Here is a 17666-nt window from a genome sequence, read left to right on the forward strand (position 1 = left end):
ATACACTATGGAAATTAATGAATCGAAGGACCAGCTTGACCACTTATCCAAGAGGGAATGGCGAGAGCCAGGATGATCTGTGAGCCTTTTGTTACTTACCCACTTTCAACTCTCCAGTCCAGGTTAGGACATCTGGTGTGGTCTGGCTGGGAGTTTGGTCATAGGATACACATTCTAATTAAAACATTTTTACTTAACAGATTGTTAGTTTCTATATCAATCCCATGAGGTTACAAATTTAAAAAGAACAAGAAAGAAATATTTCTTGTATGCTGTTTCATACACCAAGATACATGCTAAACATTCAAATGTATGCTGAATAATCTAAAGTCATATACCCACCAGGATAGATACTTCTGAGACATATTATCATTTCTTTTTTTATTTTCTACTTGATTTTAAACTTTATATGAAAGCATATGTGTGTGAAAATTGTAAGAAAATTTGTGCAATAGGAGGCTGGTGTGAGTGGATAAAGGTATTAAATATAATAAAAAATACATCCTTGTCTGATCTCTTGCTGTACAGACCTCCTGTATCCTTGGACACACGTAGCATCCTCCACACCACACCTGGACCCGCAGTGATGCTCAGAGAACCCCATATGGCCTTTGATATCTCCCATTGCCCTTCTTTTCCCTCTTAGCTACTATAAGTCTCCTCCACTTTCTTCAAAAATTACAGGTGCCCTCTTACTCCTATTCCTATCAAACAAGCCCCCAACACAATTCTCTTATATCATTGAAGACATCAGGTGTAAAATATAATTTCTTACCATAAAACATAGAAATTCATATTTTATTGCCTATATCTTTGACTTGTCAGTGTGTGGCTACGTGTTCCTCCAAAATTTTGGTTTATACAGAGGTTTTAAAGGAAAAAAAAAAAGAATGGACAATCCTTTCTAGTAACAATGAAAGGAGAACCCAGACTCAGAACATTTCATCCACAATCTATTGTCCTACCAGTCAAAGAGCTATGAATATTCAAATCTAAATTTTCAAAGGGGACTTGCAATTTGGCACAAATCCATAAGTTCCTCTCTGATTTGTTTGATGATGTCCCCTGTGCCTCCACTCCTACTAACCTAGCACAAAAAAGTCTATCACACCATATATTCAGAAAGGACCCCAGCCTGGAAGGTACATCCTCATTCCAGCCCTTTCCTCCCATGGGCTCACTGTGCAAAGCAGGTGCGTGTGGTGATTTGCAAATGTTTCACTCTTCCAAGAGTAAATTATATAAAAAATGAGTATCAACTTTTATTGGGATATAGATTAAGCTATATCAGGTAAGATCACTGGAGAAGAAATAGCAGAGACTTGTAAGAGGAAAGTAGCAATAAATGAAGCCCATCAGGAAATCAGTCCCGAATATTCATTGGAAGGACTGATGCTGAAGCTGAAACTCCAATACTTTGGCCACCTGATGTGAAGAACTGACTCCTTTGAAAAGACCCTGATTTCAGGAAAGATTGAAGGCAGGAGAAGAAGGGGAAGACAGAGGATGAGATGGTTGGATGGCATCACCGACTCAATGGATATGAGTTTGAGTAAGCTTCGGCAGTTGATGATGGAGAGGGAAGCCTGGCATGCTTCAGTCCATGGGGTAGCAAAGAGTCGGACACCACTGAGCGACTGAACTGAACTGATCACTCAGAGATACTTTATGCCTTCAAGGAGGATATCTCAGACATCTCTAGCTTACACATCTATTGCCCTGGTGATCAGACACCAGCTTCCTTGGAGCTTTCTGTCCTTTCAGTCCGTGGGCAATTCACTGATCATACCTGAGCAGATAACTCCTGCATCCTCGTCATGACCGCAGTTGTGTCGCCCCCAGCCCCGGGAAGGGCACTGCCACGTGGGACTCCATTCTTCCACAATACACGTGGTCCAGCCAGATGGGTCCTGATCCCGCCCCAAAGGGAGCAGACTCCACGGCACTGAGGGCTTCTCCACAGCCCAGCTGCCTGCACACCACACGGGCATCGTCCAGGCCCCAACCGTCATCACAGATGGTGCCCCAGGAGCCCTGGTGAAGGATCTCCACTCTCCCGGGGCAGGGCCCGGCCCCATCCATCAGGCGGAGCTGTCTGCTGTCTGAGGAGAGAGAAATAGGACAATGGGGTGCTGACCAGCAGATGAGAAAGATCTTCTGTCCTGTGGGACCCTCACCCGAGCAGTTGAGGGCGCTCTCCTCAGAAGCTGATGCTGTGGAGTCATTGACCTGTGGAACATTCGGATCTGGTTTCTTATAGAAGTGATAAGAGCATAACAAGGATGAAAATGGACAAAAACAGGAAATATTACTTTACTAAGTAGTCTGAATCAGATGGTGTTTTAAGGTCCTATCAGAGTTAACATTCTGATTTGTAGAGCTCTGCACAGAATCTGAGAAAGATTTACAGGAAATGTTGGTCTCTCTACCCTGAGTGGTTAAATGAGTTCAGAGTCTCAGGATTAGGCTGGTAGCTGAATGTATTCTTTATAAGCTACACACTCTTGGTCATTGACTTTAGAGTCAGGCAATGGCCTCATCAGAAGCCTCAGGGAGCAGCCATGAATCCTCTATCATTAAAATCGTTCTCCTTGGTATAGTCATGAGAACTGAAAAACAAATGGTCTGTGAGACACCATGGTTTACCCCAGAATAGTCCACTTATGATTCTAAGCTTCAAACTCCAGATCTGGATACTTAGTTTCAAAAAATATAATCTCTTTGAGTAGATTAAACAACCCTGCATGAGAGATGATGTCAGAAGACATTGACTGACATTGGCCAGACTCTACTGGGAATCACAGAATGTAGCTTCTTCTCCCAAATGAACATAATCTCTCCTTGGACTTTGTGTCAGGAATTGCTATTATCTAAAATTTGGAGTTGTTTGTTCTCTAGGGGAAAATATGTATTTCTAACTCACAGAGGAAAAATATGTTACATTCCTGCTTTGAAAGCCTTTGAACAAGCAATATTGACAGACACACTGCATTATTCTCTCCTTTGATACATAACCAGTCATGGAAAGAAAGGTTAAATGACGTCTATCACTGTTGTAGTTTAAGTAAGTGATAAAGTAGAGAATAAAACCTCAAATTCTGTACTTCCATGAAGAATGGAAGAGAAAGCAGGCCAATGGTGTTGTTAGACACAACTTCAAATGCCAGAAATTTTCTTTAAGTAAAGGTATCATTGGAAAAGACTCTGATGCTGGGAGGGATTGGGGGCAGGAGGAGAAGGGGACGAGAGAGGATGAGATGTCTGGATGGCATCACCGACTCGATGGATGTGAGTCTGTGTGAACTCTGGAAGTTGGTGATGGACAGGGAGGCCTGGCGTGCTGAAATTCATGGGGTCGCAAAGAGTCGGATACGACTGAGCGACTGAACTGAACTGAAGGGTATCAGACGTTTGTGGACACAACATGGACTAAATATGCTAAAATTCTAAAGACTGGAGATCGTGTAATATGTTTCAATGTTAGCCAAGGATCTACAGCTTCTTTTTCTCTGGAGGAATGTCCCAATTTGGTGCCTGGGTTAATGGCTCAGAATCCGGGCTCAGAACAACAGAGGACTCCTCTTTGGACAGAGAAGCCAGCATAATTGGGGGTTACCTGGAGGTGAGACAGAGTTGGAGACCTGAAAGCCTCTCTCACACAGCAGACTCTTCCCTCGAATGTGTGCTCATTATACAGCCATGAAGCTGGCAGGGAGCCAGAGATCCATGCCAACAGTCTGGGAGAGCAGAGCGGCCACTCCCACCCTCTCTTGGGCGCTGAGCTACCAGAGTATCCCGGTTCTCAACCGAAATCTCTGAAGGCACATGCCATATGGACAGAGAGGTAAGAGGAGGATTGAGTGCTACCAAAACCTCGACCTAGACTTGTTACAGCTCAGTTCTCAGTTATATTTATATATATTGAGTGATCTTCGACCCTTCTACTTGCTTAACAAAACAGAATATGAATCCTCTCAAGGGTTAGAAAATGTATCTGGAGGATCATTTTTTCAATGCCAAAGGCATGGGATTACATGACATATTAACAAAGTGGAAAAAAGAAAATAAGAGAAGGCAGAGACTCACATGATAGAGGAGCTGGAGTTAGCAGATACAGATTTTAACCATGATCAATATATTGAGGAAAAAAGAGGAAATGAGAGAATAAATGGGTGAAAAGATGAAAAACATTAACAACTAATTATAACTATAAAAAATCAAGGAACAGTTACCAACTGAAAATAAAATGTCTAGAGAGTTGAATTAATAAGTTTAGAAGAATTTTAGAGAGAACTCTGCACAGAATTACTGACTTAGAGGAGTCCTAGAGATGACAGTGAGAAGAAGGAGGTGTTACAGGAGGAGAAGAGAAGCTCAGACAGAGAGACAGAGCAGCAGAAGTAACACTTGAAGATACAATAACTGAGAATTTTTTTTAAAAATGGATGGATGGGCATGAAAACTCCCACACCTAGTAAAGCTGCTGAAAATCAAAGGAAAAAGGAAAATTTGGAATAATAACAGATCTGTTTAATACAAAAGAAGAGGGGAAAGAGAGGAAAAAAGAACATAAAGCACATGGGTCAATTAAAAGGAAATGATAGATACTAGCCCAACAATACCAATAATTGCAGTTACAGTAAATTGATTAGATACTTCAAATGAAAGCCCATCTTGATGAAACCACAAAATCCATGTAAATGCCACTATGAAGATATTCAGCTTATATATGAGGGTAAAGAAAGGTTGAACGTAAAATGATGGAAAAAATGTACTTACTTTGTGAATCCTAATTGTAAGAAAACTGGAATAGCTATATAAAGGTCACAGAAAGTAGACTTCAAAGCAAGATGTGCTAATTGAGTTAAAGAGGGTATTTTCATGATTATAACAGGATACACCCTTAATGAAGATATTATAGATATTAAAATCCAAGAAAATGTCAAAACATTGCTTTGAAATATAGAATAATACTTGACAGAACAAAGAACAGAAGTAGACAAAATCGTAATCAAAATGGGGGGACTTTAACATCCATTTTTCAATAGCATGCAGACCAAGTATGCAAAAAAGAATGAAGAATATAGCAGATGTAAACAACACAGTTAGCCAAATAACATGTATAGAGCAATACGCCAACAATGAAAGAATTTGTTATTTACATTATTGTTAATTCGCTGGAAACTTCCACTTTTAAATGATCATCAGTTCGGCTCAGTTCCGTCGCTCAGTCGTGTCTGACTCTACAGCTCCATGGACTGCAGCGCGCCAGGCCTCCTTGTCCATCACCAACTCCCAGAGTTCACTCAAACTCATGTCCATCGAGTCAGTGATGCCATCCAACCATTTCATCCTCTGTTGTTCCCTTCTCCTCCCACCTTCAACCTTTCCCAGCATCAGAGTCTTTTCAAATGAGTTAGTTCTTCACATCAGGTGGCCAAAGTATTGGAATTTCAGCTTCAGCATCAGTCCTTCCAATGAATATTCAGAACTGATTTCCTTTAGAATGGACTAGTTGGATCTCCTTGCTGTCCAACGGACTCTCAAGAGTCTTCTCCAACACCATAGTTCAAAAGCATCAATTCTTTGGTGCTCAGCTTTCTTTATAATCCAACTCTCACATCCATACATAACTACTGGAAAAACCATAGCCTTGACTAGATGGACCTTTGTAGGCAAAGTAATGTCTCTGCTTTTTAATATGCTGTCTAGGTTGTTCATAGCTTTTCTTCCAAGGAGTAAGCATCTTTTAATTTCATGGCTACAGTCACTATCTGCAGTGATTTTGGAGCTCCCCAGACTAAAGTCTGTCACTGTTTCCACTGTTTCCCCATCTATTTGCCATGAAGTGATGGGACCGGATGTCATGATCTTCGTTTTCTGAATGTTGAGCTTTTTCACTCTCCTCCTTCACTTTCATCAAGAGGCTCTTTAGTTCTTCACTTTCTGCCATAAGGGTGGTGTCATCTGCATATCTGAGGTTATTGATATTTCTCCCAGCAATCTTGATTCCAGCTTGTGCTTCATTCAACCCAGAATTTCTCATGATGTACTCTGCATATAAGTTAAATAAGCAGGGTGACAATATACAGCCTTGACATACTCCTTTCCCTATTTGGAACCAGTCTGTTGTTTCATGTCAGTTCTAACTACTGCTTCCTGACCTGCATACAGATTTCTCAAGAGGTAGGTCAGGTGGTCTGGTTTTCCACAGTTTGTTGTGACCCACATAGTCAAATGTTTGGCATAGTCAATAAAGCAGAAGTAGATGTTTTGATGATCACATGATAGAACAAAAACCTTCAGAGAATTGAATTTATACAGAGTATTTACTTTGACCAGAGTGAAATTAAGTTAAGTATTAATAAGAAAATATACTTAGCCATCCCTACTGAGAAAATTAAGAAATATTCTTCCAAAGAATTCCTGGGTCTGGAAATAACTTTCAAACTTGAAAATATTGTGAAATAATGGTAACAAAGGTATTCTGTAATTAAATTCTTCCAATGCAACTAAAGTAGTGTCTAAGGGAAATTTATACCCTAGATTTAGAAAAGAGGAAAGACGGAAAATGAAAAAATGTAAGCTTTCATTTAAGAAGCTAGGAGAAGTAAAACCTAAAGGATGTACAAGATTGGGATTAATAAAGAAAAAATAAAATTATTCTAATAAAGAAAGTAAGCATAAGACAAAGACAATAGAGGAAAGCTGTTCAAACATGGCTCACTGAAAATTGATCAACACTGAGCAATACTAATCAAGAGCAGAGAGAAAAACTCAACAATACCAAAATGAAAAGGCAAATCACTGTAAATTATACAGATATTTTGGTCATAGTTTTGAGATGCAATATACACATTTAATGTGGATAAATATCCAGAAGAGTTCCAGTTTCTCCACAACCTTGCCAATACTTGTCTTTTTTAAAATTATAGCCATTTTGACAGGTGTCAGATGACATCTTATTGCGGTTTTCATTTACATTTCTCTGATGATTAGAGATGTCAGTATATTTTCATATACCTCTTAGCTATCCATATGTCTTCTTTGGAGAAATGGCTAGACCCTGACCAATTTTTTAAATCAGTTTATTAGAGCTTTTGTTGCTGTTGCTTTTGTTTTCCTCTTGAGCTGTGGGATTCTTATTTACTTTGGAAATTAAGCCCGTATATGACTTGCTGTAAGGTGCCTTTTCACTCTACTGCTGTTTCTTTTACTGTCATGCTGGTGGTCAGTCATTCAGTCGTGTGCAACTCATTGTGACCCCATGGAGTATAGCCTGCCAGGCTCCTCTGTCCATGAGATTTCCAAGGAAAGAATACTGGAGTGAGTTGCCATTTCCTTCTCCAGGGGATTTTCCTGACCCAGGGGTTGAATCCATGTCTTCTGTGTCTCCTCCACTGCCAGGTGAACTCTTTACAACTGAGCCATCTGGGATATTCTCACTTTTCTATTTTTACCTATTTTTTTGGTGTCATATCCATGAGATCATGAAATAATATATTTTTATTTGAAATTATAAGTAAAAATACCACATATCTAAAATGTAATTCCTAACTGATGACAATATTACACCATCATGCACAGTAAAATAAATTTATATGCAGTAAGGTTTTAAATATTATTTAGTGGAATTATAAAATCATTTGTAGAAAATAAACTTGATTAAAAGTTATTTTGAGACGAAGAATGGCATTTGAAACATTGCATTAAAAGCATAGTCAAAAAACTAAAATGCTATAAATTTCATCACATAGCCTCCCATACACATATACAAACCTACATACACAAAATCATACACAAGAGATGGGGAAATATTTCCAAATAATGTAAGAAAAGGGGCAAATGATGTTAGTTTATAGAGTTCCTAAAAATAAATAAGAAAATTTGTAAAATATTCTAGAGAAAAAATTAAAGATAGAGAAAGATATCGAAACACCTATAAATATTTACTTATTAATCACTCTGCGCATTCAATAACAAATACAAACACAGCCGTCTATAAGGGCACACACACACACTAATGCACCCCTGAATGAAGGAAAGACCTTGCATACTTTTATTACCCTGTGTTTCTTCTATCAGGACAGTGCTTGCACATTGTATGCACTCATTCAACAAGTATGGATGGAGAACATTTTCTAAATACCATGATAAGAGCTTGTTAAATATTTATTAAATAAATGAGCAGATGAATACAATTCAGTGAAATATATTTTCTTTAAATCAATGCTAATCAACAAAATAGTGAAGCAAAATTAAATTAATGATAATTGTTTATGAAAATAAGGTATATTAAAGAAAAATAGTCCATAAACACAGAATAAATTTATATTTAAAATTTCACTTACATAATTTTTAATATAAATTTATTTATTTTAATTGGAGGCTAATTACTTTACAATATTGTATTGGTTTTGCCATACATCAACATGAATTCGCCATGGGTTTTAATGGAAAATTGTTAAATAGACTCTAAACTACTCTCATCTATTATTCAATATAACATATGCACAAGAGAATATTTCTGTAGTAAGAAGAAACTCTTTAAGGGAATATACAGATTTACCAAGTAGACTTCAGAAAAAGACAAATAGCTACTGAGCAAAGCAAAACCCTCCTTGCTATTCTTTGGAACTCTGAATTCAAATGGGTATACCTTTCCTTTTCTCGTTTGCTTTTTGCTTCTCTTCTTTTCACAACTATTTGTAAGGCCTCCTCGACAGCCTTTTGCTTTTTTGCTTTTGTTTTTCTTGGGGATGGTCTTGCTCCCTGTCTCCTGTACAATGTCATGAACCTCCGTCCATAGTTCATCAGGCACTCTGTCTATCAGATCTAGTCCCTTAAATCTATTTGTCACTTCCACTGTATAATTGTAAGGAATTTGATTTAGGTCATACCTGAATGGTCTAGTGGTTTTCCCTACTTTCTTCAATTTAAGTCTGAATTTGGCAATAAGAAGTTCATACTCTGAGCCACAGTCAGCTCCTGGTCTTGTTTTTGCTGACCGTATAGAGCTCCTCCATCTTTGGTTGCAAATAATATATAATCAATCTGATTTCGGTGTTGACCATCTGGTGATGTCCATGTGTAGAGTCCTCTCTTTGCTGGAAGAGGGTGTTTGCTATGACCAGTGCGTTCTCTTGACAAAATTCTGTTAGCTTTTGCCCTGCCTTCATTTCTTACTCCAAGGCCAAATTTGCCTGTTACTCCAGGTGTTTCTTGACTTCCTACTTTTGCACTCCAGTCCCCTATAATGAAAGGGACATCTGGGGGTGTTAGTTCTAGAAGGTCTTGTAGGTCTTCATAGAAGCTTTCATAGAAGCTTCATAGCTTCAGCTTCAGCTTCTTCAGCATTACTGGTTCGGGCATGCTGCTACTTCTGTTAAGTTGCTTCAGTCGTGTCCGACTCTGTGTGATGCCATAAACGGCAGCCCACCAGGCTCCCCAGTCCCTGGGATTCTCCAGGCAAGAATACTGGAGTGGGTTGCCATTTCCTTCTCCAATGCATGAAAGTGAAAAGTGAAAGTGAAGTCGCTCAGTCGTCTCCAACTCCCAGCTACCCCATGGACTGCAGCCTACCAGGCTCCTCCATCCATGGGATTTTCCAGACAAGAGTACTGGAGTGGATTGTCATTGCATAGACTTGGAATACTGTGATATTGAATGGTTTGCCTTGGAAATGAACAGAGATCATTCTGTGATTTTTGAGATTGCATCCAAGTACTGCATTTTGGACTCTTTTGTTTGCTATGATGGCTACTTCATTTCTTCTAAGGGATTCTTGCCCACAGTAGTAGATATAATGGTCATTTGAGTTAAATTCACCCATTCCAGTCCATTTTAGTTCGCTGATTCCTAAAATGTCTACGTTCACTTTTGTCATCTCCTGTTTGACCACTTGCAATTTGCTTTGATTTATGGACCTAACATTCCAGGTTCCTATGCAATATTGCTCTTTACAGCATTGGACTTTGCTTCTATCCCCAGTCACATCCACAGCTGAGTGTTGTCTTTGCTTTGACTCCATCTCTTCATTCTTTCTGGAGTTATTGCTCCACTGATCTCCAGTAGCAATTTGGGCACCTACCAAATTGGGGAGTTCATCTTTCAGTGTCCTATCTTTTTGCCTTTTCATACTGTTCATGGGGTTCTCAAGGCAGGAATACTGAAGTGGTTTACCATTCCCTTCTCCAGTGAACCGCATTTTGTCAGTATTCTCCTCCATGACCTGTCCATCTTGGGTGGCCATATTGGCATGGCTCATAGTTTCACTGAATTAGGCAAGGCGTGGTCCATATGATCAGATTGGTCAGTTTTCTATAATTGTGGTTTTCAGTTTGTCTGCCCTCTGATGGAGGAGGAGAAGAGCCTTATGGAAGCTCCCTGAAGGGAGAGAATAGCAAGGAAAGATAAGAAAGCCTTCCTCAGTGATCAGTGCAAAAAAAATAGAAGAAACCAATAGAATGGAAAGGACTAGAGATCTCTTCAAGAAAATTAGAGATAAAGGGAATATTTCATGCAAAGATGGGCTCAGTAAAGGACAGAAATGGTATGGACCTAACAAAAGTAGAAGGTATTAAGAAGAGATGGCAAGAATACACAGAAGAACTATACAAAAAAGATCTTCATGACCCAGATAATCACGATGGTATGATCACTCACCTAGAGTCAGACATCCTGGAATGCGAAGTCAAGTGGGCCTTAGAAAGCATACTACGAACAAAGCTAGAGGAAGTGATGGAATTTCAGTTGAGCTATTTCAAAGCCTAAAAGATGATGCTGTGAAAGTGCTACACTCAATATGCCAGCAAATTTGGAAAACTCAGCAGTGGCCACAGGACTGGAAAGAGTCAGTTTTCATTCCAATCCCAAAGAAAGGCAATGTCTAAAAATGTTTAAACTACCACACAGTTGCATTCATCTCACACACTAGCAAAGTAATGCTGAAAGTTCTCCAAGCTAAGCTTCGATAATACATGAACTGTGAACTTCCAGATGTTCAAGCTGGTTTTAGAAAAGGCAGAGGAACCAGAGATCAAATTGCCAACATCTGCTGGATCATTGAAAAAGCAAGAGACTTCCAGAAACACATCTGTCTCTGTTTTATTGACTATGCCAAAGCCTTTGACTGTGTGGATCACAACAAACTGTGGAAAATTCTGAAAGAGATGGGAATACCAGACCACCTGACCTGCCTCTTGAGAAACCTATATGCAGGTCAGGAAGCAACAGTTAGAACTGGACATGGAACAACAGACTAGTTCCTAATAGGGAAAGAAATACATCAAGGCTATATATTGTCACCCTGATTATTTCACTTATCTGCAGAGGACATCATGAGAAATGCTGGGCTGGATGAAGCACAAGCTGGTACCAAGATTGCCAGGAGAAACAGCAATAACCTCAGATATGCAGATGACCCCACACTTATGGCAGAAAGTGAAGAAGAACAAAAGAGCCTCTTGATGAAAGTGAAAGAGGCAAGTGAAAAAGTTGGCTTAAAGCTCAACATTCAGAAAATGAAGATCATGGCATCTGGTCCCATCACTTTATGGCAAATAAATGGGGAAACAATGGAAACAGTGACAGACTTTATTTTTTGGGGCTCCAAAATCACTGCAGATGGTGACTGCAGCCGTTAAATGAAAAAATGCTTACTCCTTGGAAGGAAAGTTATGACCAACCTAGATAGCATATTAAAAAGCAGAGACATTACTTCGCCGACTAAGGTCCGTCTAGTCAAGGCTACGGTTTTTCCAGTAGTCATGTATGGATGTGAGAGTTGGACTATAAAGATAGCTGAGCACCAAAGAATTGATGCTTTTGAACTGTAGTGTTGGAGAAGGTTCTTGAGAGTCCGTTGGACTGCAAACAGTTCAAACCAGTCCATCCTAAAGGAAATCAGTCCTAAATATTCATTGGAAGGACTGATGCTGAAGCTAAAACTCCAATACTTTGGTCACCTGATGTGAAGAACTGACTCATTGGTAAAGACCCTGATGTTGGGAAAGATTGAAAGGGGGAGGATAAGGGGACGACAGAGGATGAGATAACTGAATGGCATCACTGACTCAATGGACATGAGTTTGAGCAAACCCTGGGAGCTGGTGATGGACAGGGAGGCCTGGTGTGCTGCAGTCCATGGGGTCGCAAGGAGTCAGACACGACTGAGTGACTAAACTGAACTGAGAGTAAAACTGCAATAGACTCAAATAGATATACTGAGAAGGCTAAGTAATCAGAGGAAACAGAAATTACAAACAAAACACCAAGAAAAAGGCACAAAAGCCTGAAAGAAATATACATAATTGTAAAATGTACCTGTTAAAAAATATCAGAATTAATGTATTCTTTCCACATCATCCTATCAAACCTCCAACCCAATCTATACAGAGATCCTCTGAGAAAGTGATGGCAAGATCTCTGTGAGGTGGTTACTCACTTTCAGGGTCAGAGACTTAACCACCTCCCACTTCCTGGTGCTTTACTGTAAGAAAAATATCATCAATAAAAGATTTAATAGTTTAATGATTCTTTAGCCATCAAGTGGAAAAGACAAAGAGATGAGGCAAGAGAGGCAAGGAGTGGTGAATATATGTTTTTGAAATATCTGTCACCACATTCTCTCTGCTATGTGAAATATCTATCACCACGTTCTCTCAGGCAACACCCAGCATATCATTCACGATATATCTGGATGGGGTGTGTGTGTTTGTGTATGTAGGAAAGAGAGAGAGAAATGGTGCAGGGAATAAGCACTTTGGTTTGAATATCTGTCACCCCCAACATTTATTTACTGCATTCAGCACTTGCTGTCGAAATCCCAACTCCCAGTGTAATGGTATTAAGTGGTGGAACCTTCTCAGCCTCTTCCAAAAGCAGAAGAAAGGAACACTGCCAAACTCATTTTATGAGGCCAACATTGTTCTGATATCAAAACCAGACAGGAAATATCTCTGATAAACAGAGGGACAAAAATCCTCAACAAAATATTAAAAAACACAATTCAATAATGCATCCAAAGGATCATGCATGATGATCAAGTGAGATTTGTTCCAAAGGATGCAAGGATGGTTCAATATTCACAGATTAATCAATGTGATACATCAAGTAAACAAAATGAAAATCAAAATCAAAAAACATTTGAAAACATTAACATCCATTTCTGATTAAAAACCTCTATAAAGTAGATACAGAGGGATTATACCTCAACATAATAAAGACCATATGTCAAACTCACAGCTAGCCTCATACTCAACAGTAAAAAGCTGAATATTTTTTCTCTGAGATCAGATGCAAGACAAAGATACTTAATCACCACTTTTATTCAACATAGTTTTGGTATTCCTAGCCAAAACAATCAGGCAAGGAAAAAAAAAAATAAGGACACACAAATCTGAAAGGAAAAGACAAAACTGATGCTATTTGGAGATTTCATAATATTATATATAGAAAACCCTAAAGCCCCCACCAAAATCTGTTAGAACTAATACCCTCAGTAAAGTTGCAAGATACAAACTTCAAAAATCAGTTGCATTTCTATACACTAATAACAAATTGCCATAAGGAAAAATTAAGAAAACAATTCTATTTACAGTTGAACAAAAAAACGATGAATTATTAGGAACAAATTTAACCAAAGAGGTGATAGTCCTGTATCCTGAAACTCTAAGACACTGATGAAAGATAGTGGATTCTGTTATCAAAATTCCAAAGGAAATTTTCACAGACATGGAACAAATAATCCTAAAATTTGAATGGAACCACAAAGGACCTTGAATAGCCAAAGCAATCTTGAGAAAGAAAAACAATATTGGAGGTGCCATGTTTCCTGATTTAAAACTATATTTCAAAGCTGTATTAAGCAAAACAGTATAGTGTTGGCATAAAAATGGGTGCAGAGATCAACAGAATAGAATAGAGAGCCCAGAAATAAACCTAAATACCTACAGTTAATTCATTTTTGACAGAGGAACTAGGAACATGCAATGCGGAAAGGACAGTCTCTTCAATAAATGGTGCTGGGAAAAGTGGACAGCTACATGCAAAAAATAGAACTGGACCACTCTCTTATACCATTCACAGAAATTAATTCAAAATGGATCAAAGACTTAATCATAAGTCCTGCAGCCATAAAAATCCTGGAAGAAAAAGTCATAGACAGCAGTTTTGGTGGGGCTTTTTGGATTTGACACCAAAAGCAAAGGCAACAAGAGCAAAACTAACTAAGTGGGACGACATAAAACTAAAAAACTTCTGTCCAACAAAGGACACCACCAGCAAAATGAAGAACTTACGGGGCAGTCCAGGGGTCAGGACTCAGTGCTTTCACTGCCATGGCCCAGATCAAATCTGTTTGAGTAACTAAGATCCAGTAGGGCATGCAGGTTGGTAAATATATAAATAAAGGGCAAAGATATTGTGGTGGAAAAAAATTTTTTTAATGGAAAGACAATCTATAGTAGAGAAAATATTTGTTAAATATATTTCTGATACAGGTTAATATGTGGAAAACATAAAGGACTCATACACCTCAATAGCAAAAGAATACAGTCTCATTTAAAAATGGGCAGAGGACCAGAATAGACATTTTTTCAAAGAAAGCATACAGTTTTTCATGAAAAGGTACATGAAAAGATAAGCAATCATCAGGAAAATGCAAATCAAAACCACAATGAGATATCACCTCATAGATTTGTTTTTATCAAAAAGACAAGAAATAATGAGAATTTTTGAGAATGTGGTGAGAAGAGAAAGCTTGTGCACAGTTGGGGGAAAGATAAGCTGGTGCAGCCACCATGGAAACAGTAAGGTTCCTCAATAGAAACTCAAACCTAAAAATAAAACTGCCATGTGAGTTAGTAATTTCACTTTGGGGTATTTATCTGATGAAAATAAAAACACTAACTTAAAAAGATATGTGCAACCCGATGTTCACTGCAGAATTATTTAAAGTAGCCAAACATTGTTAGGCCTTTTTTGATGGATGAATGGATAAACAAAATTTGCTATGTACATATATCCAGACATAAAAAAGAAGAAAATCTTGCCATTTGCAACATGGATGGAACTTGAGGGCATTATGCTTAATGAACTAAATCAAATGGAGAAAGAAAAATACCATTTAATCTTATTTACATGTGGATTATTAAAAAAAAAAACAAACCTCCAAAACAGAAGAATGAGTTCAGAGATGCAAAGAGCAGTTTGGTGGTTTCCAGAGGGTCAATGTGGTCAAAATAGGATGGGTGAAGGTAGCCAAAAGATACAAACTTCCAGGTCTAAAATTACTGTCATGAGGATGTAATGTACAGTGTGGTGACTACAGTTAACCCTGTATTTTATACTTGAGAGTAGGTAGGAAAATACATCTTAAAGTTTTCATCATAAGAAAAAAAATTGTAACTACATGTTGTGATGGATATTACCATACCTGTGGTGATTATTTACCAATATGTACAAATACATAAATACTATGTTGTACACTTAGGACTAGTACAGTGTTATAAGAATTACATCTCAAAAATTTTAACAATCAAGGTTAGAATACATGAATTAAATTAGTTCCATCCTTACCTCATTTAAGTTTCTCTGGTGGCTCAAACGGTAAAGAATCTGACTGCAATGTGGAAGACCAATTTTGATACCTGGGGTCAGGATGATCGCCTGGAGAAGGGAATGGCAACCCGTTCCAGTATTCTTGCCTGGAGAATGCCATGGACAGAGGAACTTGGCAGGCTATACAGCCCACAGAGTTGCAAATGGTCAGACACGACTGAGTGACTAACATTTTTACTTAATGTCATTTTTGTGGACCCAAATTAAACTTAGATTACTAAAATACCACTTAGATTTTAAAATACCAAATCTCACTGCATCCTACAGGGTTGGGACAGACACACAGAAACAGACAGTAAGTCACCTGCACACGAGATATAGGCTTCCTCCTCGGGAGAGCAGGAAGTGTAATTCCAAGGGTCAGAAGGACACTGCCAGAGAGAGGTGTCCAGTTTTCCAACAGCGGATTCCATCCACCCACCGAGGTCTAGAACCTTCCCTGAGGCCAACAGAAGAGTTGAGACTTCCACTGTCCCCACAGCCAAGCTGTCTGCAGATCACAGACACACTGATGTCTTCCATGGGGCTGCGGCAGACACTGCCCCAGGTCCCGTTGTAGAAAACTTCCAGCCACCCAGCACACTGCTGGTCCTCGCTCACCATCCTGAGGGCCAGGAACTCTAAGGTTGAAAAGGGAGGAGACAGGACACAGTGAAAACTTTGCTGGATGTTCTAGGTTTTCCTTTCTTCTAGAAATGGTGAACAGTCATCTCTGAATGTTCAAGAGATGCCCACTAGATGACAAGACTGACATCGCCTCCCTTTTAACTGACCTTGTCCATTTGTGTCTGTCTTTCTATTTCTACCACGATGGTGTAGTGGATTTGAATTGAGAGGAAGACCAAACTTCGTGGGTGCTAGTGAGGGAGGGAAGCTGAATCCTGCTTCCTGACAAAATCTTTAGAGTATGTCAAAGGGATGTGATGTGGATACTGGGGAGATAGGCAGAATAAATAACCCCAGAATGTCCACATCCTAATCTCTGCAACTTGTGAATCTGTTACCACATCTGACAAGAGGGGTTTACAAATGTGACTAAGGTAAGGACAGTGGGATGGTGAGTTTAAGCTAGAATACTGTATTAACAATGTGAGCCTCATCCTTAGACCCACTGTCTTTGCAAGTAGAATACTTTTCTTAGCTCTGGTTAGAGAGAGAGATGTGACTCCGGATAATGGTTGAAGACAGACAGCATTGCTGATCTGAAAATGGATGAAGGGGGCTATGAACGAAAAAATGTAGGCAATTTCTAGAAGCTTGAGAAGACAAGAAACAGATTCACCCCTAAAGCTGCAAAAGTGATGTGGCACTGCTAGAACCGTGATCCCAGCCCAGTGAGATCCGTGCTGCACATCTAAGCTACAGAAGTAAGGCGATAAACACACATTGTTTTAAACCACTAGTTGGTATGTTGTTACCTAAGCAAATGAAAACTAGTACTGTGGGTTTAAATTTTTTGTATGTAACTGGAGAGATAGCCCTGCTTTCAAGAAAATCTGTGAGAAAAGGCTCTGACAGGAAACACTGCTGAAAAGAAAGGACCAGAACCTCAGCTGCTGCAGGAGGCAATGAAAGCACCTCGTCTTCACGTCTGCTGGAAAGACAGGCTCCATGGGAGGAAGCCTCCTTCTCTGGTCCTTTCAGCATCTCTGTGAATGTATGAGTTGACCTGGATCTTGATCTCCTGAACTCCCCTCCTGCTATCCTTGTATTTTCATCCCCTCACCATCTTGTACTTCAGTACTGTAGTCCCTGGTGGTTAGGACAATAATCAAGACTCTGTCTGCAATGTATGAGTCCCAGGTTTGATCCTTGGGTGAGGAAGATCCCTGCAGAAAGAAATGGCAACCCAGTATTCTTGGCTGGAAAATTCAGTGGACAGAGGACCCTGCTGGGTTACAGTCGATGGGGCTGCAAAAAGTAGGACAGGACTGAAGCAACTCAGGACACTTGCACCACAGTCCTTCTCAATTTGTATAGCCCCTCATTGAAATCTCCTCCTTATTTCAAACAAGCTTCTCTACATTCTTCTTGGGTCATTGTTT

The 17666-nt window shown here is 39.3% G+C and overlaps 1 pseudogene; it reads right to left on the reverse strand.

The window, feature by feature from the left end:
- Positions 1-17666, reverse strand: part of LOC138078780 (antigen WC1.1-like) — a 42643-nt pseudogene that overhangs the window by 15721 nt on the left and 9256 nt on the right.

This window comes from Capricornis sumatraensis, chromosome 4 (genome assembly GCF_032405125.1).
Source record: "Capricornis sumatraensis isolate serow.1 chromosome 4, serow.2, whole genome shotgun sequence".
NCBI lineage: Eukaryota > Metazoa > Chordata > Mammalia > Artiodactyla > Bovidae > Capricornis > Capricornis sumatraensis.